At 33.3% G+C, this 20,601-nt stretch overlaps 1 long non-coding RNA gene across 1 annotated transcript; it reads right to left on the minus strand.

Annotated features, from left to right (window-relative positions):
- Positions 1 to 1,203: 1,203 nt before the first annotated feature.
- LOC140013849 (uncharacterized) lies at positions 1,204 to 3,364 on the minus strand. The gene is made up of 2 exons (XR_011820676.1): positions 3,075 to 3,364; positions 1,204 to 2,451 (listed from the first exon to the last, which is right to left on the minus strand). It is a non-coding gene; the product is annotated as an uncharacterized lncRNA (long non-coding RNA).
- Positions 3,365 to 20,601: the final 17,237 nt, after the last annotated feature.

The raw sequence follows: 20,601 nt of genomic DNA on the forward strand, positions 1-20,601 counted from the left end.
GTAACGAGATGACAAATATTTAGTACAACATGGAACCATCTTTCTCGAAAATATGTGTCATGCCCCATTTTTAGCGATGGAAAAATAAAGGTATTATAAAAGATGCGATTTTATTTAAAAATAAGTGAAAAGGACCTCGATAGGACTTTAAAAAAATGCGACAGTTTGGGTCCAAAATTTAGTCTAAAAAGGGTTTTTAAAAAAAAAAATAGGAGTCGCCACTTGGTATTGAGTTTTGGTGTACCAACTCACCCAAAATATTTTTGACAAAAATAAAATAAAATAAAATCCTTTTTGACAACTCCAGATTTTTGAAAAACAAGAGAAAATGAGTTTGGGAGTCACGATTCAAGAAAGGGAAGGCAAAGATTCGATTAACTCAAACCTAAGGAACCCTTTCAACCTAGTCTAATTTAATTGCGAGATTTAGTCAAAATTTTTCTAATCTAACCCTTAATTTAATCACATTTGTATGTTTCCTATATGAATGCAAATCTAAATTTATAAAATATCGAAAGGGACAAAATATACAATCAAGGGTTTAATTGATACCAATCGCATTGATTGCGAAAGCCAAAATAATTTCTTGAATGGGTCACAAGCATGCATGAATGAAATTCAAAGAAAAGAAAAAAAACTTAAATGATATATCTAAATATAGGTGGCCAAAGAATAGGAATGCAACATAATGGGTATGGGAGATAAAAACTCGTGACATAACTTTCTTATACAGGGATTAATGGGTATTTAAACTAAAAAATTAATCACCCACATCCATGTTCAAAGAATAATTCTCCTAATATGAATAAGCAAATGAACCAATTTATTCTACAATTTCTTAAATGAGATACAATTCTAAATGATATGATTAACACATATAGAGGATAGGGAATAATATAATACGAAATATCATGCAAATGAGAAAAGATCCTAAAAATGAAAATATGCATGAAAATGTAATGAATATCACACAAAGATGAATCTAACGTACAAACGATCTACGAGTCTAGCATTGGAGTAACTCATTTCTAAAAATCCTTGCTAGCATTGGACTAACAAGTAAACGAAGGGAGAAGCTACAACTAGTGTTGGACTAGTGTGGTGACGTCATGCATTAATAATACATAGTAAGACAAATAAGGTATAAATTAAAACAAATAAACACATAAGAGCACGTAACACATAACACGTAAGCATAATATCTATATGCAAAAATCCTAAGAAAAGTGGATAAAGCACATAACACATAAGTTACATAAACACGCAAAGACCTATCTATTACAGTGGGGAATCTAACTACAATCTAAAATGGAAAAAGTATGATAAAATAAACCTATCTATCCTATCTATTACATTGATCTATCTAATTACAATTTTTGTAAATATATTACCTATCTATTACATCTTGAAGTATTTAAACACCTCTCAAGTAATAAAAAAAATTAACTAAACAATCATAAGAAAATTGGAATAAACATTTGAATCAAATAAATAACAAAACATATAAAATATATAGACACATAAGGGCACATAGGAGCACATAAGAGCACGTAATTGACATTTAAATAATAATAGAGGTACCTCCTTTTTGAAGTGATGACTAAATGGAAGTGAAATTGCCCTATTTATACTCAAAATGAACAAAAGAATCATGGCACCAATTTAATTGAAAATAATAATAATGATAAAAATACTAAATTCACATTAATATGTCAAATATAAAGAAACTTAAGAACATCTAAAAATTACAAATTAAATATATTCAAAAGTAACACAATTAGCTATTAAAGAAAAGAAACAATCATAATAAAAAGAGTCAAAATTCACTAGGGACTGAATTACAAAAATTGAAAAACTTTTAGGGTCAAAAATATAATTTTTCTAAATTTTAGGGCCAAAATTAAATGAAAGATGAAGTTCAGGGACCAAAGTGCAATCAATTTAAGGACCTAAGTGAAAGAAATTTAGAATGTTCTGGGCTGCAGTAGAACTACTCCAAAGATCAGGGGCTAAAGTGCAAATTTCAATTTCTAATTTGGGCAAGAGAAAGGCCATCTGGCTGTCATTTATTTCTTTGGACCGAACATTACCCAAGCCCAGCAGAAAATCCAAGACAAAACACACAGGCCAGCCCGTCCCTTATCACTCAAACCCAACCAAAATAAAGCATGTATCCGACCTTCTGGCCCAATCGCAAATAAGAAACAAGCCCACCAAAAAATATAAATAAATAAAAATTAGCCCAACCCATTTTCCGTTTTTTCTTTTCTTCCCTTTCTTTTCTTTTTCTTCTTCTCTTTTCTTTCTTCTTCCTCCATTTCCCATCCGTTTCTTTTTCTTCTTCTTCGGCCAGCTGAAGCTTACGGTGGTTGGCGGCGGTTGGCGAATTTTCCAGTTGCCAAAATTTCTCAAAATATACACCCACTCGATTTTTCGCGTAGATTCCATTTCCTGAGTTAGTTTTTACAAAAAATGACCCGAAGGTGTCCAAAATGCCAAAAGACAGTCCAGTTTTTCATTTTTTAATACATTATAATCACCACTAAAAATTATAAAAATTTATACTATAACACTCCTTACAACTCCTATAATACAAATATGATTTTAGTTTGACAAGAAAACAACATAAAAAGGCTAAAATAAAGCAAAACAACCTCTAAATGAAGAAAAATATTATAATCCTTTTAAGGCTCAAAAATCCAATATTTTGGATAACCAAATATTTTCAGACCTTTACTAGCTTCTGGTCATCTATTGTTGACAAAAAATAAGCATAAAAGATTCACTAATTTGATTTATTTTTCATTTTGGCATTTTCACAAACACTTGACATGCATTCATAGGCCCGTTTCTTTTTTCTTAATTTTGTTCATGGCTTATTCCGAAAAAAATACAACAACACCAGCAACCAATTTATTTCACAAAACCCACAAGATTATTGATCATCAAAGCCGAAGAAAAGAAGGAAAAAAACCGAACCAGTTTGCATTAAAATAAGGATCAACTAAATCTTTACCAAATTTCCAGGAGCTGTCTCGTTGGAATCAAATCAAAAAATAAAAGGAGAGACTTACAATGGTTTTACAATGGAGATTATTATGGCAGTGGTGGTGGTAATGGCACTAGCAGCAAGCTCCCAAGCTTCCCCTTTTTCGTCTGTGGCTTTCGTCTGTTGAGGGAGAGGCCGAGAGATAGTTGGAGATTGAGGGAGGAAAATTTTTTTCTTCTTTTCTATTTCTTTCCGCTGCCCAAGTCCGACAGAGAGAGAGAGTGAGGAGTAAGAGTGGGGTGTGTTTTTTTTTTTTTTGGCTTGTCTGTTGAGTTGAGAGAGAGCCGAGAGAGAGACAATTGAGAGGAGCTTGTGTGTGTGTTTGGTAAAAAATGATGGTCTTCACCAAATGACAAGAAAGGTAAATAGGAACATGGAGTGTAAAATGGGTTAATAGTGGTTTTGGTGAAACAAAATGATTATGATGATTTTTTTATTTTCTCTTTCTCCCTTTTTTTTTGTTTTTGTTTTTTTTTTCTTTTCCTAAAACAAATCTGCAAAAATAAGAAAAATGCACATTAAAATGCAAGAAAATAAATAATTCATTAAATAGAAAAAAATTAAGAAACATTAAAATTTGACAAAAATTTGGTGTCCACAACTTGTCTTTCTTTGTCTATAGAGTTTCAAAAAAACTCAAGACAAAGACGTAGACACTAAATTGCTTACCTGTCTTTTCTAACTGCACCTGAGTTAAAATAAATAAAATAACACTTGATTGAAATTATTGAACAAAAGATGTAATGAAATTACAAAAAATGTGACCGAACTCATGTAGAGTTGCCTACGTATCCCACCATGGGAATCAGGTCAAACGTAGTTCGAATTACAAGTGAACCACAATAAAACAAGTACATTAACCATCAGTGATCTTTACAAAGTCGAAGAAGTCTGAGCTCTCAGAACTTCTAAACATGAAATACAAAATGAATAATAAAGTATAATTATTAATCAAATAGTCAAGAAAGTGGGTTGTCATGATTTAGAAAATATATGCAGAGAGATGCTGTTATGCTCCAAGAAGGGAGGTAGAAGAGTGAGTGGCGGACGCTAAGACTCGCTAACGGGAAATTAAATTTGATTGTCAGGAAATAACAAATTGGTGGGATAAGACCCGAGCCCAATAAAATAAAACGGTCAGCGGGATAAAACCCAACCCTGCCGAGGTTGGTGAAAGCGGTCAATGAAATAAAACTCGAGCTTGTCGAGGTTGGTGGGATAAAATCCAAACCCAATGAAATAAAAACGGTCAGTGGGATAAAATTCGAACCTGCCAAGATTGGTGGGGTAAAACCCAAGTTCATCGAAATAAAAACGGTTAGTGGGATAAAACTCGAGTCTGCCGAGGTTGGTGGGATAAAACTCAAGTCTAACGAAATAAAAACGATCAGTGGGATAAAACTCGAGTCTGCCGAGATTGGTGGAATAAAATTCAAATCCAACGAAATAAAAATAGTCAGTGAGATAAAACCAGAGCCTGCCGATGTTGGTGGGATGAAACTCAAGTCCAACAAAATTAAAACGGTCAGTGGGATAAAACCCGAGCGTGCCGAGGTTGGTGGGATAAAATCCAAACCTAACAAATTAAAAACGGTCAATGGGATAAAACCGAAACCTGCCGAGATTGGTGGGATAAAACCCAAACCCAACAAAATAAAAATGATCAGTGGGATGAAATCCGAACCTATCGATGTTGGTGGGATAAAATCCAAACCCAACGAAATAAAAAAAACAGTCAGTGGGATAAAATCCGAACCTGCCGAGGTTGGTGGGATAAAACCCAAACCCAACGAAATACAAAAGCGGTCAGTGGGATAAAACCCGAACCTACTGAGATTGGTGGGATAAAACTCAAATCCAACAAAATAAAAACGGTCAGTGGGATAAAACCCGAGCCTGCCGATGTTGGTGGGATAAAATCCAAACCCAACGAAATAAAAATGGTCAGTGGGATAAAACTCGAGCCTACCAATGTTGGTGGAATAAAAATCAAACCCAACAAAAATAAAAAAAATAGTCAGAAGGATAAAACCCGAGCCTACATAAATTGATAGGATAAAACCCAAGTCCAACGAAATAAAAACTATCAGTGGGATAAAATTCAAGCCTGCCGATATTGGTGGGATAAGACCCAAGCCCAACAAAATAAAAACGGTTACTGGGATAAAATCTGAGCCTGCCGAGATTGGTGGGATAAAATCCAAACCTAACGAAATAAAAAACGGTTTTGAAATAACTTTTGAAATTGTAATTTTCAAAATTTTCCCCAGTGTAGGGCCCTCTCTTTTCTTTTTCTTTTTTTTAAAGCCGATTTGGAATACATTATCCAAATTGGAGTTTACTCCTTTTGATATTTGCCCCAGTGCAAATCATGTTTAACAAAAGCCACATTTTTCATGTTTTCGAGAAAGCAGAAAGAGTGATCATATAATACCACCACCATGTGATCCCTTTGGCTTTGAGAACCATGTAAGCATGATCTTTCGATGTCAAAACTACTCCTCAAGAGTTGTGCTACTCCTCAAGTTGAATTTTCTCAATTTTCTATAATCAGTCAGCCATACTCCACTATGTATCACAAAACATCTATTTCTAATGACCAGATTTGATTGAATGACCCCCTTGAAAAAGAAAGATGCCACATTTGACCCCATTTGATGTCGTCCATCTCATTTGCTGAATGATTAAGAAAAATTTTCCTTTAAAAATATTGCAAAAAGAGGAGGCCGGTAATGTTTTGCCTTTTGTAATGAGCTCAAATGGAGTGTGAAGAAAAGGTTAAGTGTTGAAGATCCATCATGAAATAGGTTGAAAATAATCCTAAGATTACAACCTTCCAAAACTTGCCCTAATATAGACCTAATAAGAACTAAAAATTTGCCCCAATTTAACTCTAATTGGGCTTCTCTTTTCTTCTCTTCGTTTTTCCTCCTTTTTTTTTTGCATGTCTCTTTTCTTGCTTTTTTTTTTTTTTTGAAAACAAAGACCAAAAAAATTGCCCTAGTGTGGGGCTTACGATCTTGAGAGGCTTGACCCCAGCTCTTGCAGTAATTTAGAAGAAAATTTTCATAATCAAATGAAAATTTTTTGCACATATTTGAGTTGATTGGTCAAGAGAAAATTGGCTCATCCATCTCCATGAGAATAAGCGCTCCTCCGGATAGCAGTTTTTGAACAATAAATGTCCCTTGCTAAGTTGGATCAAACTTTCCTTTAACCTCCTCTTGAATCAGAAGAATTCGCTTCAAAACTTTATCCCTTACTTCAAATAAGCGAGATTTGTCTTTCTTGTCATAACCAACGAACCATCTTTTGTTGACAGCATTGTCCATGGCAGGTAACATTCAACCTTTTTTTTCATGCATCGGAGACAGCAAGACTTGTGCTTCTTGATCCATTTGATCTCTTCTACCTGAGCCTTCATCAAAATGCGCAAGGATGGGATCTCAATTTTGGCAGGTATTACCACTTCTATTCGAAGCATAAGAGGATAAGGCGTTGTCCTAACTTAGAAATGTAATCTCAAAGTGAAATGCTCCCAAAGTTCAATCGCAAAAATTTGCAAAATTGAAGGAAAAAATTCTCTTTTTTTTTTTTTTTTTTTTTCAAGTTGGCTGTTGAAGTATGTACTCCTTCTAAATAAATAGCTTATGCTCCGCTTTGCAATGTAGCATTATTGCCCCCTTTTTATTCGTGATTACCCTTCAAATTTGCAAGATTTTTGACTTGCATCTTTTTCTCGATTTTAACCACAAACACCTGCACAAAGGGATTTTTTCAAAGCACTTGAATTTTTTAAAAATTCTTCTTTTTTTGTTTTTTTTTGTGCAATGATATAACAATTAAGGTTCATGCAAAGTGTTGACTTATCGAAATTTGAAAAATATGTACTTAACCTTGGACATACCCTACAAATGTATTATAAAATTTTGCCTCAATTTGAATTTGTTTGACAAAATCTCGCAAATATATTACAAAAAAATTTGCCCTAGTTTGGGCATATTTTAGTTGCAAAATAATCACATGCAATGTGAATAGAAACTACATTTTTCAAATGAAGAATTTCAATGTCATATCCAAACTCATATAAAAGATTCTATGATAAATCTCTCAAAATAAGACCAAATTACAAAAGATCTTTTCCTCATTTTGGGATCGGTGTTTAGAGAAAGTGGTCACTTTTCTTATTAGCTCATCCTTTAGGATTGAACAAACGGGCATTATTCCTACTTTTGAGGTGGCTCAGGGAGAAATGATAGATCAAGATCTGTCTTGTTTTTGTGCCCAAATTGTGTCTAACCCATTCAATATCATATCTTGGTAAAAGCAAATAGTTTATCACTCTTATTTCTTGAAAAAACTCAGTCAACATATAAGCTCTATAGGCTTGTAATGTATGGGTAGAAATGATAGCTAAATATATGGAAACAAGTTATTGCCTTATGATCACGAGTGGTTGGTAGGTTCCTTAGAGGCAAGATTTTCACTTCAAATTGTCATGAAAGATAAGTCAACAATGGACTTTATAAGCTTGTAATGTGGCTTGACAATGATAGCTAAAAAAAATAAAATTTGAAAGACAACGCACTTAAGATCGCATTCCTTTCCAAAAATTGTCCCATTTTTAGACTTAAAATCCGGGACCCCATTTTGACTCCTCTTTTTTTTTCTTTTTTTTTTGTTATCAATCACTAGAGGGAATTCAGCATTGGTTGTCTTTGCATTTTTCTTTTCATTTCATCATTTTTTCACATTTTTCTTTATTTCTCTCTCTCTTTTTTTTTTTTACCAATATTGAGATCTCAAATGTCAATGAAAGAATTGAAAACTCTCTAATTTTGGAGTATAGATGACCCCTCTTTATTTCCGATATTGAAGACCAAATATCAATGGTTGAAGTCAAATTCCCCCAACTTGTAATTTTTTCTCTTCTTTTTTTTTTCTCTCACTTTTTTCTTTATTTGATGTCCCTTTCAAAAATTTTGAGCATCTTTGCCATTTTTGAAAATTCTCAAATCTGCTTTCCTGGTATGGGGTGCGATCCTAAGTGCATTTGAAACGAACCACCAATTTAGGCTCAAATAAGGATGCAAAGGATAAAAAGTGTTTAGATGGTAGAAACGATGGCCAAAGCGTCATTCTTATTTCTTATGACAACCAAAGTAAAGAATAGCCCGTTGGAAAAATCCATTTCCTTTTGATATTTGAAAATTTTTCCATGTAGGGTCATGATCATTGAGGTTTTTATTTGAAACGAAATTCTATTTTTTAAAGTCTCAAATGGGAAAACAAATGATAAAATCTGTATAGATAGAGAAACGAAAGCCTAAAGTATCATTCCAAATTTTCAAAACAAATAAGAAGTAATGTACAATTTTGCTTTTACTCAGATGTGGATTGAATCTGGTTAGACATAGTGGACATTTTCACGGTAAAATTGTCTCATTTTGAAACTAGTCAACCAATACGACTGACCTTGGAAGTTTAATAGAAATGGACAAAAAATGAAAAAGAAAAGTGTTGGAGTTGATCTTTTATGACAAACTATCAAATTTGAGTGACCCATTTTGTTTTCGACTACTCTCATTGAATAGTTTAGACCACAAATTTAGTATATACAAAGATTTTTGGGAATTGAACATACACTCATGAATTTTCAAACAAGAGGTCGAAAAATCTCAATTTAATCTTATTTCTCATGAAATCTCCCAATAAGCAAATAAAGAATGAATATATACAAAACAATAATTATCGAAATAAAAAATTTATTATTCAAATGTTTGAAAATTTTTTTGTACTCAAATATAATACATATGAGAAAATAAAAATCTCTAAAAAATATACTTTCAAATAAATACACACTTTCTCTTTCTATCTTTTGAGACAAAATGTATTAGAAACAATGAATCAAGAGATTTTTGAGATGCTTTAGACTGGCATTTTCAGATGGATTTTTCACTTTTTTTTTTACATTGTAGGATCTGCTCAAAAATCAAATAACACTTGTAATTTTTAAAATTTATCCGACCAAAAATATTATCAGGTATAGGAAAAACATTTTTTTTACACTATTGAAACATCTTTTATAAATGTGGAGGGAGGAAAAAATAAAAGAAAAAAAATACTTAGAGTTAGTAAGCAAAACTATGAAATCGGTATGCATGTCCTATGGGGAAGCCCTTTTATACCAAGGGTTGGCCTAGCATGAAAAATGCAATCCTCTGGAGTAGGCACCATGCAATACCTGATGAATCCGATCGACTTATTGAGATTCGAATAAAAGACAATTTTGAAAAATTTGACCAATTGAAGTGACAAAAGACAATTTGTCCTAACAAAATGAGGACAAAGTTTGAATGGATTGATTGGTTTGATTGACACATAAAGTGATATCAAAAATCAATTTAGTGTGAAAAACTTATTTTGAAAGGATTGAAATGTCTCGACTAATTTTTTCGGTGAACCGTAGATTGAAACTTTAAAAGAGAATAAACGGATTAAATGGATCGAATGAAGTTAATGGTTAGTTCAAAAATTGACTGGATTATCCAAAAAGTGAATAAAACTGATCAAATGGATTGGATGAAATTGAGAATTTATTTAAAAAAAATTGACTAAATGAATAATAATGAATTGGATGGAATTGATGATTTATTCAAAATTGATTATATTGTCCTAAAAATGAATAAATTGGTCAAATGGATTAGATAGAATTGACGATTTATTCAAAAATCGACTGGATTACTCCCCCATTTGTAGTTTCAAAACTCACAAAATTTGTTGCAATACATTAGTCTATAAACCTTCTAAAATCAAGATTTGGTCTCGATATATTTATGATCTCGACAATAAGGAATTATTTATGAATTTCTTCAATTTAATGTCCTTTATGCAAGGGATTTTTACCAGCCTTGACAAAATTGCCAAAAAATGATTATTAGATGCTCATATTCTAATGTACAAAAATTGGTCCTTTATCTTCAATGCTATCAACATGGAAAGAACCAGATCCTACCTTACTTTGTGCACTACTCCTTTGGATGGTACAAAAAATATAAATTTGCAAATCTCATTGGATTATATATCCAAGACAAAAGGTGGCTTATTCCTAACATGGGATTCCCTATGCAGTATTCCCTTTATGGTTAATGCATGATGCCAGTTTATTAAACGAATAAATGTGCGATACGGTAATTGAAACATGATCCAAGGGCAACCCATTTAGATGTCGGGACATGCGTATATGTATACATGCGATGGACTGAAATTTAGACGTGCTATTTACAAAAGGCGGTCTGTCCTTAACGAATACCACATCAGGACTCTTATTTCTAAGGTTTGTCTATGCAGAAAAAGAGAAAACAAGGAGAGGTTAGTTCAACAAATAACACATAGCACATTAGGACAATAAATGATACAAGAATGGAAAGTAAAGAAAGCAAAGAAAGAGAGGTGGAATCCCTCCCCTCATGTCTAGTGTTATTAATTGGGTAAGATTGACTCTATCCTAGCTAATTTCTAATATGGATGCATGAGGTTTGGCTCACTAATGCATCTAGACTGGATAAGATTTCAAACTCCCAAGCCTTCAGACCAAGAGGCGAAGGGTCATTAATTCCAAGACTTTCGGTCGGTAACTTGAGTGATCCCTTAGGCATCGTTATGGGCGTATGGCAAACCATCCGCATACTTAAGAAAATCGATCCTAATCCAATAAGAAAATGTGGGATGGCGCCCATGAGAAAAATAAAAATAGGGTGAAATTAATGCATGTACGTATGAAGTGTTTCCTTTTAAGAGGAGGGATTATAATTAAAACATGCGCAAAGGCTCTAAAGTGATATTTCCCTCCACCCAAGATGCAATCGCAATACAAATATATAAACAAAAATAAATGAAAATAAATAAACAAATCATCGGATCACGTGTGTAAAATGGAATAATCCTAAAAATGAGGAAAAAAAAAAATAAAAGAAATATGCAACCTAAACATCCAAATATGATAAGTGAAAGGATTAGAAAAAGAAAAGGCAACTAAACCAAGTGCTTGGACTCTCTAGTGTCCCCAATGGAATCGCCAAGTTGTCGTACCCCATTTTTCGTGATGCAAAAATAAAAGCATTATAAAAGATGTGATTTTATTTAAAAAGAAGTGAAAAGGAAAAGGACCTAGAATGGGACTTTAAAAAAAATGTGACAGTTTGGGTCCAAAATTTAGTCTAAAAAGGGTTTTGAAGAAAAAAAAAGGAGTCGCCACTTAGTATTGAGTTTTGGTATATTAAATCACCCAAAATATTTTTGACAAAAATAAAATAAAATAAAACCCTTTTGGACAACTCCAAATCTTTGAAAAACAAGAAAAAATGGGTTCGGGAGTCACGATTGAAGAAAGGGAAGGCAAAGATTCGATTAACTCAAATCTAAGGTACCCTTTCAACCTAGTCTAAATTAGTTGCGAGGATTAGTCAAAATTTTCCTAATCTAACCCTTAATTTTATCACATTTGGATGTTTCCTATATGAATGCAAATCTAAATTTATAAAATATCGAAAGAGACAAAATATACAATGAAGGGTTTAATTGATACCAATCGCATTGATTGCGAAAGCCAAAATAATTTCTTGAATGGGTCACAAGCATGCATGAATGAAATTCAAAGAAAAGAAAAAAAACTTAAATTATATATCTAAATATAGATGGCCAAAGAATAGGAATGCAACATAATGGGTACGAGAAACAAAAACTCATGACATAACTTTCTTATACAGGGATTAATGGGTATTTAAACTAAAAAATTATAATCACCCATATCCATGTTCAAAAAATAATTCTCCTAATATGAACAAGCAAATGAACCAATTTATTCTACAATTTCTTAAATGAGATACAATTCTAAATGATATGATTAACACATATAGAGGATAGGGGATAATATAATAGGAAATATCATGCAAATGAGAAAAGATCCTAAAAATGAAAATATGCATGAAAATGTAATGAATATCACACAAAAATGAATCTAATGTACAAACGATCTACGGGTCTAGCATTGGAGTAACCCATTTCTAAAAATCCTTGCTAGCGTTGGACTAGCAAATAAACGGAAGGAGAAGCCACAACTAGTGTTGGACTAGTGTGGTGATGTCATGCATTAATAATACATAGTAAGACAAATAAGGCATAAATTAAAACAAATAAACACATAAGAGCACGTAACACATAACATGTAAGCATAATATCTAGATGCAAAAATCCTAAGAAAAGCGGATAAAGCACATAACACATAAGCTATATAAACACGCAAAGACCTATCTATTACAGTGGGGAATCTAACTACAATATAAAATGGAAAAAGTATGATAAAATAAACCTATCTATCCTATCTATTACATTGATCTATCTAATTACAATTTTTGTAAATATATTACCTATCTATTACATCTTGAAGTATTTAAACACCTCTCAAGTAATAAAAAAAATTAACTAAACAATCATAAGAAAATTGGAATAAACATTTGAATCAAATAAATAACAAAACATATAAAATATATAGACACATAAGGGCTCGTAGGAGCACATAAGAGCACGTAATTGACATTTAAATAATAATAGAGGTACCTCCTTTTTGAAGTGATGACTAAATGGAAGTGAAATTGCCCTATTTATACTCAAAATGAACAAAAGAATCATGGCACCAATTTAATTGAAAATAATAATAATGATAAAAATACTAAATTCACATTAATATGTCATATATAAAGAAACTTAAGAACATCTAAAAATTACAAATTAAATATATTCAAAAGTAACACAATTAGCTATTAAGGAAAAGAAACAATCATAATAAAAAGAGTCAAAATTCACTAGGAACTGAATTGCAAAAATTGAAAAACTTTTTGGGTCAAAAATATAATTTTTCCAAAGTTCAGGGGCCAAAATTAAATGAAAGATGAAGTTTAGGGACCAAAGTGCAATTAATTTAAGCACCTAATTGAAATAAATTTAAAATATTCTGGGCCGCAATAAAACTACTCCAAAGATCAGGGGCTAAAATGCAAATTTCAGTTTCTGATTTGGGCAAGAAAAAGGCCATCGGGCCATCATTTATTTCTTTGGGTCGAACATTACCCAAGCCCAGCAGAAAGTCCAAGACAAAACACATAGGCCAGCCCGTCCTTTATCACTAAAACCCAACCAAAATAAAGCATGGCTCTAACCTTCTAGCCGAACCACAAATAAGAAACAAGCCCACAAAAGAAAAAAAATTAGCCCAACCCATTTTCCCTTTTTTCTTTTCTTCCCTTTCTTTTCTTTTACTTTTTCCCTTTTCTTTCTTCTTCTTCCATTTCCCATCCGTTTCTTTTTCTTCTTCTTCGGCCAGTTGAAGAAGCTTCAGCTGGTGGCCATGGCGGCTGACGGTGGCGCAGCCGCCGGCCACCGGCGAATTTTTCGGTTGCCAAAATTTCTCAAAATATACCCCCACTCGATTTTTCACGTAGATTCTATTTCCGGAGTTAGTTTTTACAAAAAATGACCCGAAGGTATCCAAAATGTCAAAAGACAGTTCAGTTTTTCATTTTTTTAAGACACTATAATCACCACTAAAAATTATAAAATTTATACTATAACACTCCTTACAACTCCTATAATACAAATATGATTTTAGTTTGACAAGAAAACAACATAAAAAGGCTAAAATAAAGCAATACAGCCTCTAAATGAAGAAAAATATTCTAATGCTTTTAAGGCTCAAAAATCCAAAATTTTGGATAACCAAACATTTTCGGACCTTTACTAGCATTAGGTCATCTATTGTTGACAAAAAATAAGCATAAAAGATTCACTAATTTGATTTATTTTTCATTTTGGCATTTTCACAAACACTTGACATGCATTCATAGGCCCTTTTCTTTTTTCTTAATTTTATTCATGGCTTATTCCGAAAAAAATACAACAACACTAGCAACCAATTTATTTCACAAAACCCACAAGATTATTGATCATCAAAGCCGAAGAAAAGGAAGAAAAAAATCGAACCAGTTTGAATTAAAATAAGGATCAACTAAATGTTTGCAAAATTTCCCGGAGCTATCTCGTTGGAATCAAAACAAAAAATAAAAGGAGAGACTTACAATGGTTTTACAATGGAGATTATTATGGCAGTGGTGGTGGTAATGGCACTAGCAGCAAGCTCCCAAGCTTCCACTTTTTTGTCTGCGGCTTTCGTTTGTTGAGGGAGAGGCCAAGAGATAGTTGGAGATTGAGGGAGGAAATTTTTTTTCTTCTTTTCTATTTCTTTCCGCTGCCCAAGTCCGACAGAGGGAGAGAGTGAGGAGTAAGAGTGGGGTGTTTTTTTTTTTTTTTTTTTCGGCTTGTCTGTTGAATTGAGAGATAAGAGAGAGCCGAGATGGCCAAAAATGATGGTCTTCACCAAATGACAAGAAAGGTAAATAGGAACATGGAGTGTAAAATGGGTTAATAGTGGTTTTGGTGAAACAAAATGATTATGATGATTTTTTGATTTTCTCTTTCTCCATTATTTTTGTTTTTGTTGTTGATTTTTTTTTTCCTTTTTCCTAAAACAAACCTGCAAAAATAAGAAAAATATACATTAAAACGCAAGAAAATAAATAATTCATTAAATAGAAAAAATCAAGAAACATTAAAATTTGACAAAAATTTAGTGTCTAGAATATGAAATCCTTTCATCTAATTGGTGTAGCTGATATGCATGTTCTCTAATAAGAAATATCATAAAATCACATATTTGACATTCTTCCATTTTAAGGAGATGGATAGTGCCAATTAAAATCATCAAATTCTATTCCATTATTAAAATATCTAATAGGTACTGGGTTTGCATCAAATTCTTCATCAGAAATATAATCATCTATATTATTTAAGGGAATATGTAGATTATTTTTGTGACGCCCCCACTTCTCCCTAAGGCGAATCAAAAGATATCCGCGGGACGCCTGCCTATCTCTCACTAGGACTCACGATAATTCAATTCACGTTTAATGATACATAGCGATTAATACAAGCCAAATAAGGAAAAGTCGCTTCCATAATCGAATATCCAAGTCTTACAACACGAGTTCGAAATACATCAGCTATCCAATTCTTACATCAGGTTTCCAAAAGATGCATCAATTCCTAAAATATACAACAGCCGAAATATCTAGTCATTTACCTTTGAAACCCTAATACAAAAGTACATCAAAAGGGATTTCTCTGAATTTCACTCCAAGACCATTCCTGTTCAGGAAAACAAATCTACGGTGTGAGCAATCGCTCGTGAGGCCAAGAAAACACACATGCATGCACGTTGTTCAAGTAACAATCCCAATTGACGAGTAAAACAATAATATTCAATTAAATAACAATTCGAGCTAGAAAAGTAAACAGAAACAATTCAAGGATATAGGAGTTCTCAGGAGCTATTTTTCACTTGCACGATCAAGAACCTCCACGAATTGACACTCCGTCAATCGGGTAGGTTATAGTCCGTAGAACTTCACTTATCATGTCCCCGTTCACCGTTACATATCCCTATACCGGGCCCGTCTGTCGCTTGTTTGAGGCGATACTGTTTGAGTATGCCAAGCAAGACCTCTCAATAGGTCAAGCTTATATTTTCTCATGATTCACCAAGAAGCCCGACCAAACCTATGCCGACTCGAGTCCAAGGTTAGCCAGTGAAAATTGGGCGTCCCCTACGCTTACACTTAAGAGTCGAAGAGATTCACTCCAATCGACTTATGCAGCCATAGCATAAATAGTCACATAAAACTTCATTTAATTCATTTAACAAGTCACTTCAAGCAATTCAAGCATTTCATGTCAAGTAATTCAAGTACACTTCACTTAAATGAGAATGAGTGTGATAAAGTACACACTCGACTCAGCATTTTCAAAATCTCCAATTACTAATAGCAATTAAGCACGTATCAAGTTCACATACACTTGACACTCACTAAGTAATTCAAGAAGTAAAGCATATTTGAAGGTTCAGGCGTCCACCGTGGGATCCTCTTGAAGGTCCTCTTGAGTGCCTGAGCAATTAATAATGAATTACCACTTAGAAATCCCAATTATCACGGAAGATTGCACACATATACAATCTAGAAAAATATCATGAAAATGAGCTTTAATTACTCATAAATCGAGACTCAAAAAAAACATAAGAAAAATCTGATTTTCGTCTTTAAAATCATTGGACGGAAACAAGTAAGTATGAAATCGTACAAATCAATTTTCAAACGAGCGATCGAAGACGGACTCAGAAGAGTCACGTCACAATCCGGCCGGATTGTCGACCGAATTCAAGGCAGAGAGGGATCCAAAATTTTTTAACTTTCACTACCAATCCAGCCAAGAACTGGCCGGATATACGGCCGGATTCTTTGAAAACTTTCCCGTGTGAAAATTTTCTAAATTGATCAAGAAACATCGAATTTGAGGGTATTTTTTGAAAAATCATAACTCACTCTCTGAAAATTCAAAATTGAAAAACTTGGTACCGTTGGAAACTACTTCCAAAGTACTAAAAGTTCCTAGAAGGCAATTTTCTATGATTCCAAATAGAAGACATTCAAATTTTGGCTTCAAGTTGCTGTTTTGGAATACCAAGACAGTTTCGAGGTTGGTTTTTGGCCAACTTTGGAAATTCGGTAAAATTCACAAAATACGAACTAGCCTCTAAAATTTTGAACTCAATTAGAGTTACAATCAAAGTTTAAAACACAACAAGCAGAACAAGAATCGGAGTTTTGGGCGCCAAGATATAGCAGCTCAAAGTTGCTGAAATTTCCTCATAGAACAAAGATTTTCCAGATTTGAAACATGAACTTTAAGACTTTGGTTGAGCATCGAAATGGACTTAGAATGACACAAAATTTGGTAGTATTACCCTACCATATAAGGGCTATTCCTCTGTCAAATTGCATATAAAAATTTGTACGGGAAGTCAGTTAACAAAGCCACTAAAATTCCAAGAATTTCCAAGGCAAATCTGCCTTGTACTTCCATTTTCCCTTTTCTAACTTTTGGGTCAATGAAATCATATCAAACATGGTTCAATTATGAATACAAGGTCTAATAAATATCCAAGATACTTTTGGTAGGTGGTTAACAACAGGAATTTCAAAATAACAAGTTCCAATTCAAATTAAGGCATTCAACTAGCCAAAAGAGGGTTTTCCATCACTAAGACAGTTCCACAATTCGGCCACAACTCACTCAATTCAACTTGGAATTGAGCGTGGTTGGTAGCATTGGAAATTAAATTCATAAGGCTACAATTTCTCAGAAGAAATCATTTTGAAATTCTGTCCATAACTAGCTCATTTTCAGGGAACAACTCGCAGCTCATAACACGCTCTCTAACACAGCCGAGAAACAGCACAGGTGATTTTGAAAGGCTGGTACGGTATACTCAAAGGGAATCAGGGGATGTATTTTAAACCGTTGGAAAACTGGAAGTGTCTAGTTTCTAATGCCATAAACAGCAGTCGATTTCGACATCAGAGTAAAGAGTTAAAGTCAGTTGAAATTCCCTGCCAGAGAGACTCTAGACACGTTTTCCAGTCATGAAACCATTTCGAAAATTCAACTTTTAGCCAACGAAATCAAGTGATTTTTGGTGGAAAATTTCCACATAACCTATACAACATATCTACATCAAAAAAAAGTCAATTTAAGTACGCACCAAAGGGCATGGCAATGACAGGGCAGAACCGGCCCCTTCTACCCTTTTGTTTCCTTTGAGTTTTTTTTTTCATCATTCAACTTATAATCACTTGTTTAAGCACTAAATCAACATAAACAACACCCAACATCATCACATCAGTTCATCAACTCCATTGTGGGATTTCATAGAGCCCACTCACATGATTTCCAACAATATAGAGGTACCCACATGAATCTATAAGCTTCCAAGTGCAAATCAACTTACAAAAGCTAAGATCTAAGGGTTAGATGATCATTACCTCCTAGATGATCTTAAACCAGAAATTCTTGGTCCCTTTGAGCTCAAGAAACCATGAGAATGAAGCCCTTATCCTAGCCCAAGATGATCTCCAAGTTATTTGCAAGGTGTGGTAGGAATTTGAGGTGATTTGGTGCAAGTTTGGGTGATGAGATGAAGAAATTTCATTGGTCTTCTTCCCTTGGTGTTGCATGGCTGCTTAGAGAGAAAATGGACGGTTGTTGGCTGATGGTTGAGGCTTCCTTGAGAAGCTTAAAAATTTGTGGCCCAAATTACTCCAAAAGTCAACTAAGAATAGTGCGCGATCGCGCGCGTTTTGGGCTCGTTTCCTCTCGGGTTTGTTTCACTTGTGCACTAAATCTCCAATGCACTTTCTTAAACATTATAATTATTCACTCTTAATAGTCTAGAATAAATTCCTTAAATCTCCAATTAACCGCTCCGGCTCGATATATGTGAACTTTCGATTCGCGTGCGATACAGCGAAATTTCTAAGGAATTCTTATAATGATAGTATAACTAACTATTACTTGAGTACTTAAACATAAAAATACCTATTTTAAGACTAATGTATAAGTCTTCCATTTCCAAGCTCATTGTACCCTCGAATCGATTATTACCTCCAAACGTGAATTCACTATTCTCACTAAACGAGCTTCCCAAAAATTAATTTTTGTAACAAGTCATTTTAAAAATACATGTAAGCCATAGTTCCATGTAATTGGGTCTAAAAATGTTGGAATAAAATATTCGGAGCAAACGGCCAATTAAATATTTAAATAAACCAGTAATAGGAGTTTAAAATAAGTAAATTTGTGGGTCCTCACATGAGTCTAGTATTACCTTTTAAATCTCCAATAAATTTGCAGTAGCGCGTCTTTTGGAAAACTATCGACATGCAAGCGGTATGCACTTAATTAGAACTCATTCACCTTTAATTCATCAATTAACTTTTCTTAATATATTATTGATCATTCTTAATTTTCGCTAGACAATTACACTCTCAAATAGAATATCACCTCGAAACACATGTACTCATTATTTCTCACTTAAACGAACCTTCGAAAATTAAATTTGCTAACGGAACGTTTTAAAAACATAAGGAAGACATTGTTCCATATGAATGGACTTAAAATAGTTGAAATAAATTATTTGGAGAAAACAGGTGAATAAATATTTAAATAAATCAATAATATTCGATAAAAAATAAGAAAATTTTCGAGTCCTCACAATTTTTGGGAATTATGGGATCATTTATGGGCTCTGATACCATTTCGGTGTCCAAATTTAAGTTAAAATTTAAGCTTGGGTTGGCTAGTGAGATATTCATATTTATCATTCTTGATGTAAAAAATATTTTCATTTCTAAAGTGTATTTAGGATGTGTAACATTTATTGATAAAGTACTAAACATGTTTGAAATATTTTCCATAATTTCTTTTAAGAGAATAGAGTACAAACCATATCAAGACTAACAATTTCTTATTAACAAAAGAAAGGGGTCCAACACGCTTCTACACCTTAAATCTGATTTTTGACTCACAAAACTCTAGCTACCTCCCCAAGGATTTCTTACTTGGGCGTTGTAGCCTCCAACCACCAAGGTGATTTCCTTTAAGGGCTGCTTCAGAGTCTTGCAATATAACTTAGTTTCATTTTCTACCTAAGTGTCCTCAGATGTAAATATGGGATGGTGTGAAGAAACTTGTTTCTTTTATTAATGAAGAAAGTTTAGTATAAGATATAGGTTTAGCAAATTACTCTCTCTCTCTCTCTCTCTCTCTATCTCTCTCTCTCTCTGTTTACTAAATATGAGAGAAAATTTTCAAGACAATCAGTGAAGTTGAGTTGCCAAAGTTAAAATCTTGATTCCTTTAGTTGCCTTCTCCATATGGCATCTACCTATTTATATAGATGTTTGGCGGACTTCAATGCCGGATTTGAATCGATATTTTCACGGATTTCAACTGGCTTCAATCCCACGGACTTGAGTAAAATATTTTGGGTTCCGGGAGTGACGTAAGTACTTATGTCTTATTCCATGCTTTAACTACTTGATGTTGTGTCCTTGTCTTCTTTTTTGGTACAAATTGGACACGTGTTATTTTTGTGCTTTTTCATGCTGCACAAAGTTTGATAGTTTTGTTGCTGAATTTTATTTGACTACTTTCGAGTAGGCGTATTTTCCAATTCAAATAATTCATTGCTGCTTCAAGGGTCTTTTCTGCATATTAAGTCATAATTGAAGAAAATGCTCAATTTCTTCCATATGTACGAAATCCTTGCTTGGGGTATTTTTAAGATTTTGATAAAACACTTTCCCTAATACAAGATTTCAAAAGAAAGGATTTCTTTTTCAATGGAAATAGACTATATTCTATTACATATATGATTTATTATACTCTATCAAATATTCATCATATTGAACACTTTTCAAATATTGAATTCATAGATCTCCCTAAATTCCGAAGTAGGAAAAATATATTCTTCAAAAATTACTAATATAGAATTAGACGAGGAATTCAATTGAATTATGTGGAATGGAACTTGTGATGCCCCGTTT

Source organism: Coffea arabica, chromosome 8c (genome assembly GCF_036785885.1).
Source record: "Coffea arabica cultivar ET-39 chromosome 8c, Coffea Arabica ET-39 HiFi, whole genome shotgun sequence".
In the NCBI taxonomy this organism is placed as follows: domain Eukaryota; kingdom Viridiplantae; phylum Streptophyta; class Magnoliopsida; order Gentianales; family Rubiaceae; genus Coffea; species Coffea arabica.